The sequence below is a fragment of the Cupressus sempervirens genome, chromosome 10 (genome assembly GCF_028749045.1).
Source record: "Cupressus sempervirens isolate cs-2001-9-10 chromosome 10, ASM2874904v1, whole genome shotgun sequence".
NCBI lineage: Eukaryota > Viridiplantae > Streptophyta > Pinopsida > Cupressales > Cupressaceae > Cupressus > Cupressus sempervirens.
This window is the reverse complement of record NC_143127.1, coordinates 281,256,248-281,266,103: the sequence shown is the minus strand read 5'-3', so window position 1 is coordinate 281,266,103 and position 9,856 is coordinate 281,256,248. Positions and strand designations below refer to the sequence as shown.

The 9,856-nt window shown below is 32.2% G+C and overlaps 1 pseudogene; it reads left to right on the top strand.

The window, feature by feature from the left end:
- Positions 1–7,616: 7,616 nt before the first annotated feature.
- On the top strand, positions 7,617–9,328 carry LOC149533747 (septin and tuftelin-interacting protein 1 homolog 1 pseudogene; annotated as a pseudogene).
- The last annotated feature ends 528 nt before the right edge of the window (positions 9,329–9,856 follow it).

The window sequence follows — 9,856 nt, the reverse complement described above, 5'->3', positions numbered from 1 at the left end:
AGTCATGAGTAAACCATGGTTTTTCTTGATTGAGGGCATCTATAGGAGCTCTCCAAACCCCATACTCACAAGTGTATCTCTATTCTTATGCAATAATTATGGTACTAGTGTCAACCCAATTAGATATGGTACTCTAATACCTAGGTAAAAAAAATGTGTCTACATCATAAACACAAGCAACAAAACATGTTGGAATACATCAGTGGTACATCAAAAAGTGACTAAAGATATTATAACATCATCTAAGATATCCAAAAACATGACTCAACAAACCCTAGGGGTAGTTTTACAACTTCTTTAAGTCAGGAGACATTTTGTAGGATGATCTAGTTTTGTATGATACTTCATGCAATAGCAAGGTGACATTTTGGAACTAGATGATACTTCATCCCACATCATATGACAAAGGGTCAAATATCATATGATATACCTTACAAAGACTAGATGACACCTTACTTGATTATAGAACTATCATATGATATTTTGTATAACTTTTAGGTGAAAATTTGGCCTATCATATTATATTTGACTTATCAAGCCTAAAAGCATGAAAAAATCAATAAAAAAATGCTAAAATAGGTAAAATCTTGAGTTACTACTTGGGGGTAGTGATGAGGTTGGTTATACTCCTAACTACACTTGAAATTGTGCTCCTAGATGGAGACTCACTACTTTGTTATGGTTCTCTCTTTGATAACTCCAAACTCACAAAAGGAAAAATGTAAAAATGAATTGCAAAGACCTTTAGACCCCTTATGTAGAATTTTTGATCTAATAGTTTAAAATATTGGATTTTTGTGAAATTACACCATTATCTAATTTCAATGTCCTAGACTCATTTTCAAGATTGAAATAAAAACCTGTGTTCATCTTGCTTTTCAAAATTGTGATTTAAATTTCATTTCCTCTATGTGAAATTGATGGACCCCTTTAAGGTAATTCTTTCAATTTTTTGAGACATTCATTATTTCTTCATTCCTTCATTGTTTCTACTTTCTTTGTCTCTCCTTTCTTTTCTCATTCATTTCATCTAATATTTCTTCTCATTTTGACCTAATTATTACATTTTATCTTTCTAGTCAAATGTAGTCAAATTGGGGTATATTATCAATGCTTGGTGGTCAACCTTCACTCTTAATCTCTTATCTATCATCTTGGATATTATCTTATTGTCATTTGATCATGTCTATCTCAATTTTGCATCTCCTCTATATAATTTTTATTTTGATTTTGAGGGGGTAGGAATACCTTAAATTATCTATCTGATCCATCTATCTACTTTGGACTTACCAGTTCTCATATTATCATTATGGGTCCTGATGCATGTTATCTTGATCTATCTATCTGGTGGTTAGTGCTCATCTTATCATTATGGGTTTTGATTCATCTTAATCTATCTATTTCTAGACATATTAGTGTGCATCTTATCATTGTGGGTTTTGATTTATTTTATTTATCTCCCTATGCTTCATTTAATTGGGTTTTGAGTTAGATATCTTATCTTCTATCACTACTACATTTGGACCCATTATGTGATAGTAGGTCATTGCAATTGTGATGTCTACCCATCACCTTAGCAATAAAAACATGAATTGGCTCTTGTCGAATGACCTTCAAACTTTTGTTGTCACAAATTATGATGATGAGGGGATCCATTGTAATGGTAATGGATGACACTATCATAACTTGGAAGAAGGGAGGAACAAGAATTCATGTTCATGACATCTCAATTTTGATAGTACATCATTGTAATTATGATAGTTTAAGCTTCTAGTTAGTTGTCATAATTGTGACATGGATATAAAAATTACATTGTACAAGACATATTTATCTATTAGATCTTATCATCATAGTTATAACACTATTGTGACAATTGTGTTTTGCAAGTGACGGCCAACCATCAGAATAGATCATCACAATTGCGATAGCTAGTCAAATTTATTTATTTTTTAATATTCCTTTTATGCCATTATGAGACCAATGGATAGTCATGACACCAAAAGATTTTTGTTTTTAGATTATAGTTGTTACATAGGAAGTCATGTGTTTCCTTTAACATTGTTTGTGGTTTATTTTCATTATGTCACTTCATATTTGGATTTTTTTTATGGATTGTACATTCCTAAGATTGAAGACCATGACACAACATAGTATAGATACCTTGAAGATTTAGAAAAATTTGCAGCATGCTTAAACCCAAGAAAAGCTTGTTGGAAATCTAATTGAAAATGTCATTGTTGTTGAATATCAAAGAGGGAGTTTGTCACAAAGAAGGAGGATTGTTGTTAAAAGAATGTTTTCAATCATTGTTTTGTCATTTATTTGAAACCTACTATTTGTAGAAATGAAAATTTCTTATAAGATTCAAGCACTATCACTTAGTTGATTGATGAAGAGGATTTAATCAACAAGATGTAACAAAAGAACCTAAGGGAAAGGTTGAGTTATGATGTTGTAATGAAGTGCAAGGATCAATTAAGACAATGGTTAAATGATGCATTGATAACATACTCAAAGATACAAAGGTTGGATACACTTAGAAACACTAGAAGTGTAAAATGGAACAAGGTTGATTGTAGAGCTTGAAATAAGTTCATTAGTAGGTGCCCAGCAAGCTAGTTCAAGCCGAGAAAATTCTTAGCTGGAGTCAAGAAAAAGGAAAATCTAGTGTGTGCTAAGAGAAGTTCAAGTGCTGAGAAAAGTAAAAAATGCTAAGCATTAGAAAATTTTATTAGGTGCCAAGTAAACTTTAGGTATCGAGCATCGGTAAAACATAGTTGGTGCTGAGTATCATAGTATGTGTCGAGCACCAGTATTTCAATAGTGTCAAGTTGTTTCATTATTGGAAATGTTAAAGATTTGCCAAATCTGAGCCAACAGAGTTGTTACCTTAAATTTTGTGAACTAGTTGGAGGATAAGGATGATGAGCTGGTGGCACAACAATTTATGTAGACCATTTTTGAGTGAATTCATTATAATTATTTAAGAAGTTTGTAGATGAAACAAAATGTGGGTTAGATTCAATGAATCCTACCTAATCCATATGAATTGAAATTAAAGGATGGAAGAATTGAGCAAGAAAAGAAAACCTAATCCATACAAATTGAAATTAAAGGATGGAAGGATCGAGCAGGAAAAGAAATTGTAGACTTCTATTTAAGGATTCTTAGACCAAGAAGCAAGGGTTGTTGGTGTGCCAAATTACAAAGTGGCTAAAAGGGTGTCAAAGGAGAAGAAATCTAGGAGAAGGAAGAATAGAGCCTCAAAACTCTACTTCAACAAGTGGTCAGAGAGAGATGATTTCACTAGTACATTGAGCATGGAGACTCAAGGAGACTAAGCTTGAAAGGAGGGCAAGCTGTCAGAATTGAAGAGTCTAAAAGTTAGTTAATGTGAAGAAGTTGAATGGTGATATGAAATCTACAAGTCAAGTTATATGTTGTAATTAGGTCAAAGACTTTCTAATACTCTCTAGCAATTGTATTAGGCATGGAAATCCTATGGACTTAGTTTTGTTTAATAGACATTTGTAAATCCTTTAATAGGGTGACATTCCAAGTGAATGTTCTAAAGTCCTCTAAGTCGGCCCACTTCTAATAGGGCGGTTAAACCCTTTAACTAGGTCAAATGTGATAGTGTTTTATAAGCCTTTAATAGGGCAAGCCTTTCACAGGGCATTACTTCAGAAGAGTGAGAATTGAGTAGCATGTTACGGGTGGTTTTTCCCAACATAAATCGCTATGTTATGTGTTGATCTTTTCATGTGTTATGATTGCATGTTGATTTATAGTAACTTGCTAAATAGGAATGTTTTAAGTTTGGATGAATGAATGGTTAAATGGGCTCACTACATTTAGTGAAAAACTTTGAATAGGACATTTGGACCTTGAATAATTGATTCAACACCCCCCCCCCCCCCCCCCCACCTCCCACCTCTCAGTTATTCTAAATCATTTCTAACAAAGTTATATGTTTATAAGAACTTAGAAAATAAATCTTTTGAGGTTCCTGACATGGTGTTCTTGAGATTGTATGTCATATAAGATCTTCCATCAAAGGGAATCGACCCAAGTACCCAAAGCTACAATTTAATGGACCCTACAATGTATTAAGGAAGAGATTGATGAGGTAGTTTATGAGCTTGAACTACTAGCTAGCAATAGAATTCATAATATTCTACATGTTTCCTATTTAAAGAAATCCCTCAGACATAAAAATTCCCCTTCACAAGTGCTTTCATTTTTGGATGATGAAGGAAAAGTGATCCTAGAACTTGGAATGGTGTTGGGTGATAATATTAGAGAAACATAGAAAAATAAACCACCATGTCAATGTTTAAGTTAAAAAAAAAATAATTTCAACATTGATAATTAACTATTATTGAACAAATATCATCATGGACTATCAAGCAAATCATCATTGTCAAGAAACTCATCATCATTCTATTGTTACAAATGTGTAGTACAAAATGTATCGCTATAGTACCATTTAAGGTAAAGATTGTGATTGTTACAATATTGTAAGCTTCACACATCAATTTTTATACTCGATGATTCAAAGAAACTAGCTTTGGATGAAACTGGATGAAATCATGTCATGTAGAAACCAAAGTCAGTTAAATAGAATATTAGTTTTGTTTGTACCTTTGTGGTTGCTCTATGAAGCATTGCATTCTTTAAGTTTAACTAGTTCATTATTTCCTATAATTGATTGAAGACTTGGACTTATTTTTTATTGTTTGCATGTTTTGTTGTCCTCATTCAATAATTTTATAAGGAAAAGTCATAAAAAACATGAGATTCTTACTAATTCAATGTTAACATGTTATAAATTTGTTGTAGCAATTATATGAAAATTTTACAATTTATATGTTTGTACCTCAAAAAATGATTCATATGTCTTTTCTTTGAAAAAAAAATCATAACTAGTTATCAAAGTGAATTCGAACTTCCTAAATTGCTAGATTAGTCGTAAACCCTATAGGTGATAAAGAGGCATCATGAGCCCTTCCACACTCATATTAGAACACGCCATGTTCCCATTATGTTGATAGAACTTTTCACATCATCACTCACAACTATATTCACTATCCAAATGTCTTCCTTGATAGGATCAACTATTTAAGAATCCTCCACTAATCATAACCTTGTAATCCCTAGCTTTGATTATAACTTTTGAATTCGAAACAACATCCCTCAATTTTACAACTCAAAATTGCACACTCTTGATCACATAAATCACACACTATATCTTGGCCTCTTCCAAATGATCACAAGCATTAGGACTTATTCAAAAAACCTATATTACTCCCATAATAAGAAACCACTTATAACCCCTTCAACAACTCACTAAACATATTCTACTCTAATTACATGTTCTTCACTCCTAATCTCATTCACTGATCATATACATAATATCTCCTTCAATAATATCCTATTTCATCAACAATAGCTATTGTTACTCACAAAATCTACCTTAGTTTCCTTCATTCTTATTTACACTCAATAGTCAACCACTCATGACAAAACTCTAATTCCAATATTTTATTCAAACACTTCCAAGGACTAATTTACAGCTCCAACCTTGACTAATTGTAAATCCTCCTTCTATAAAAATAATCTTAACACTTTGTGATTACACTTAACAATTAAACTTCCCTTTTGGACACCCAAATCTATATGGTGAAATCTTCTATATCCTTAAGGATTCAAAACTTCCCTAACTAACAACTCAACACAATCTTCTAAATTAGTGAATTTGAACTATGATTACCTCACTTATTATTGACCCTTGTCTATAATGAATCTTGTATCTTAAAGCCCTACCTTCCCACAACCATAAAGTAATCTTATTGTACCTTCTTTAATAGCTAACACACCCAACCAATTTCCACATTACACCTTTAGCAATGCACCAAATCAATCTATTATCCATTGTGATAGTCATACCTTTGTTTGTTGAGATAGTCACAACTTATTCTCAACCATGGTACCCCTTTGCCTAAGAAACACATGGACACTATTAGTATCCCTTAAAAATTTAACACTCCATTATAAACTATAGAATACTTCCTCCAATTAATCGTATAATCATATTCATGCCTATGACCCAGATGCCTTAGTTTGACATGGTTTAGAAGACTATTCTTTTAACAAGAACATATTATTTCCTTTACATGGTTTCCTACACATAATGTGAAGGCATAATATAGATATTTTTCCATCTTTTCTCCAATCATGGGGATTTTAAATTTAAAAAAAAAAGGATTCTACTTGTTATGAGATGAGGAGGGCTTGATAGTTTAAACAAAAACTTGAACACCTTCCTTAAAAACTATATGAAGTTAAATGAAACAAAAAAAAAAAAGAACATGTAGACCTTCATTAAATCCTCAAGACAAAATATGTACCCAAATGATCCCTTACATTCAAATCTAGCCTACAACAAATAGTTACACTAGACAAAAAAGGAATTTATGCAAAGAACCAAAACTTTATTGATCGTAAGCTTGATGCATTGACTCTTTCCCTTATTATGATTTCTCTTATTCAACTTCTTTAGTATTCTCTACCATTTTTGTGGGTTGTTGACTTTCATCATTCTTCAAAGGTTGGTTTATGTGAGATTGGCTTTTCACTTAGAATTATTAATCCACTATCTTTTTAATCTTTTTAATTTTGATCTCTAGTGACAATTGATATTTGTTATTCATTTGGAAAAGTACTTTTAATAGAGTTTTAAGTTCATTGGAAATGGAACTTATTCGTAGGTATCATATTTGGAGGATGAGCTACAAAAATAATGGGCTTTATTTTAGTGCCCTATAAATAATGGGGATAAGCTTTGGACTCATGAATAGGAAAGCCATGGAAGTTGTGTCTTTGATCTTAATGACCATGACTACTTCAAATCTATACTTATATTAGGTTGTGAATGCAAATTGGAAATATTCTCTGGGTTATTTCATTTTACAAGAGGAATAAAGAGGTTTATTTGAAATTTGAAGCCTACCTAGATATAGGCATGACTCAAATCTGCTCTATATTTGGAATCATATAATCCATTATCAAAACAAAATATTCTAAATTTTAATTTGTTTTAAAATTATGAAAATAAATGATGTGTATCTAGAGATTTTTTTTCTTTCCCATATCACATCAAACGATGAAATTAACATGAAAAAAGAAACCAAATAGTACAAAATTGATAAGTTGTTTCTTCTAGAGAATACATCTCTAAGAATTCCTACATCATCCATGAAAAAAATATACTCTAGAACAAGTACCTTGTAACACATGTCCTTTGGTGAAGTGGATTATCTCAACTATCTAGGGGCTACAAGATTATCAATGGAAAAAATACACCTATTTCAACCTAAAATATGAAGGAAAAAAAATTCTTAAATTACATGCATGAAAAAATATAACAAAAAAAGGTTCTAGACCTACAAAAGTGACTTCATTTTCCCATCTTCTAGTGTGTGTCATTTTTCCATCACATCCAAAATAAGATTCTACCACTCTAAATTGAGAATGCATGTGCGATGAAGGAAGTGTCATAATTTGTGTTTCATTTATGCCTCTTCATTTTGATTTTTTTCAAGGGAATCGTATCAATGCTAATGGAAAACAATAATGTACTTTCTAAGATTTTACAATTGTTCAAAAAAATCAATATTTTACAAGAAAATGCACCTAAAGAACTATTAGCTATCAAGGATCAAATACCTATGCCAGAGTTACAACATCATGTGATGTTGATTTTAGATATGGTAGAGGTAGATATTCAGAAGTTTGATAAGAATTTAAGGCACGACAGAGAGTCCATGACAATATACTAGAAGGAGCAGCTTCAGAAAGAGACTGTACAAAAGAAAAAATAGCTGGACAACTTAGAGGATATTATGGGAGCACTAGATAGAATCAGGAAAATTTTTGTGGTAGGTACTATGATATTGGAATCACTTGAAAGATTCTTTAAGAAATTATAGTTCAAATATCGAGAGAACTACAAGTTGTGCAATTTGTCATGTATTGCATCTGCATTTTCTTTGCCATTGCTTATAAGAGTTTTTCAAGGTTGGAAACCAATTCAACATCCTTTGCATGGTTTAGAGGTAATGTCATTGTGGTAGAGGCTTTTTTAGGGGAATGAACCTCATGATTATGGAATTTACACAGAAGCATAACTTGCTTCTTCAACTCCTTACACTCAACTCTTCACTGAAGTTATTCTTCTAGTAGTGATAATAGTTGCTACAAATTCTTGGGAGCCAAGGGACCTTGAACCTATGCTACCTTTTCTGGAGACATAGGAGAAGTTACTACCAACTTTAGTACTTCATAACATTCTAGATTATATAGTGATGCCCAAATTAATAGTAGTAGTAGATACTTGGGATCCTCATAGGGAGACTGTGTCGATACATGCATGGTTACATCCTTGGCTTCCATTGTTGGCTCAGCATACACAACCTTTATATCCAACCATTTGTTATAAGTTGGGGATTGTACTTCATGTCTGGCATGCAAGTGATGCATATGCATATGCAATTTTATCACCTTGGAAAATTTTATTTCATCCTGCTAGCTGGGAACATCTGATTATTCATTTTATTGTACCTAATCTGATGAAAATTCTATAGGAATTTGTAATTAACCTAGCTAATCAGCAACTAGACCAATTTAACTAGGTTATGGCTTGGACATTTCTTATTCCCATTTATCATATGGTTGCAATGTCGGAGGAAACATTTTCTCCAAAGTGGCAGTAGGTTTTGTATCATTGACTTTGTTCAAATCTTGGTTTTAACGAAGTAACATAGTGGATTTTAGGGTGGAAAGGACTATTTTGCCCTAAATTTCTTACTAATGAGAGGATAAGAAGTCAACTAAATATAGCCCTTGAAATGATGAATCAAGTTGTAGAGGGTATTACTATGGAAGAACCTAGGGCTAGAGATGATGTAAGATATCTTAGAGTGATAGAGTAGTGCCAATTTGAGGTACTTCAGCAACAACATATGCTAAACAACAAGCCTTAGCTTTCATGGGCAGTGTGATTTACCTGAATAATTTCATGGGTGCACCTTAGTTGAGTTTGAAGAAAGTGATTGAAACACGTTCACAAGAACATGTCATCCAATTTTTCCCTAAAGTGGGATGCACACATGATGGTCTTCAAGTTTATGACTTTGAAACTATCATTATCTATCTAGATTCTATAAAACAACAAGTGCTTGCATAATTTGGAGATAGATTGGTGATTGCATCATTGGAGCAACTAGTTGAGATGTACCATAATCAAACAGAGGAAATCATTGAATAAACCAAACATATAATGAAGAGAAAATGTACATTATTTGAATAAAGCCCAAAAATTATCATATGCAACATTTTTGTGGAGCTTAAAATGGATGTCATGGGAATGTTATGTTGAAGAGCTTCTTCCAAATGATGTAATGTTGTACCAAAAACATGTATTCTCACCAATAAAAATAGTGTATTATTGATCATTTTTTTCATCTACACTATCTCTATTTTCCATGTTACATGGAAAATAATTTTTTAAAAAATTCCAAATGAATTCAAAAGTCTTTTTGGTAGGTACATTAGAAAAAAAAAAACATTTCATGACAATAACATGCCTTTGAACCCTTGTTAGCCAATATGTTATATTGCATGGGGTTTAACTTGTCTCAACCTAGAATCAAATTCCTGGAAGCCATTGTCCATAATACAAGGTCGGTAAACTTTCAGGTAACTCATACATTCCTTACGTCAAGTCTAATAACAATTCCTTCTATCAAGTTTGATAATCATCATACTTGCAGCTACACATGTCTAATCATTTTGA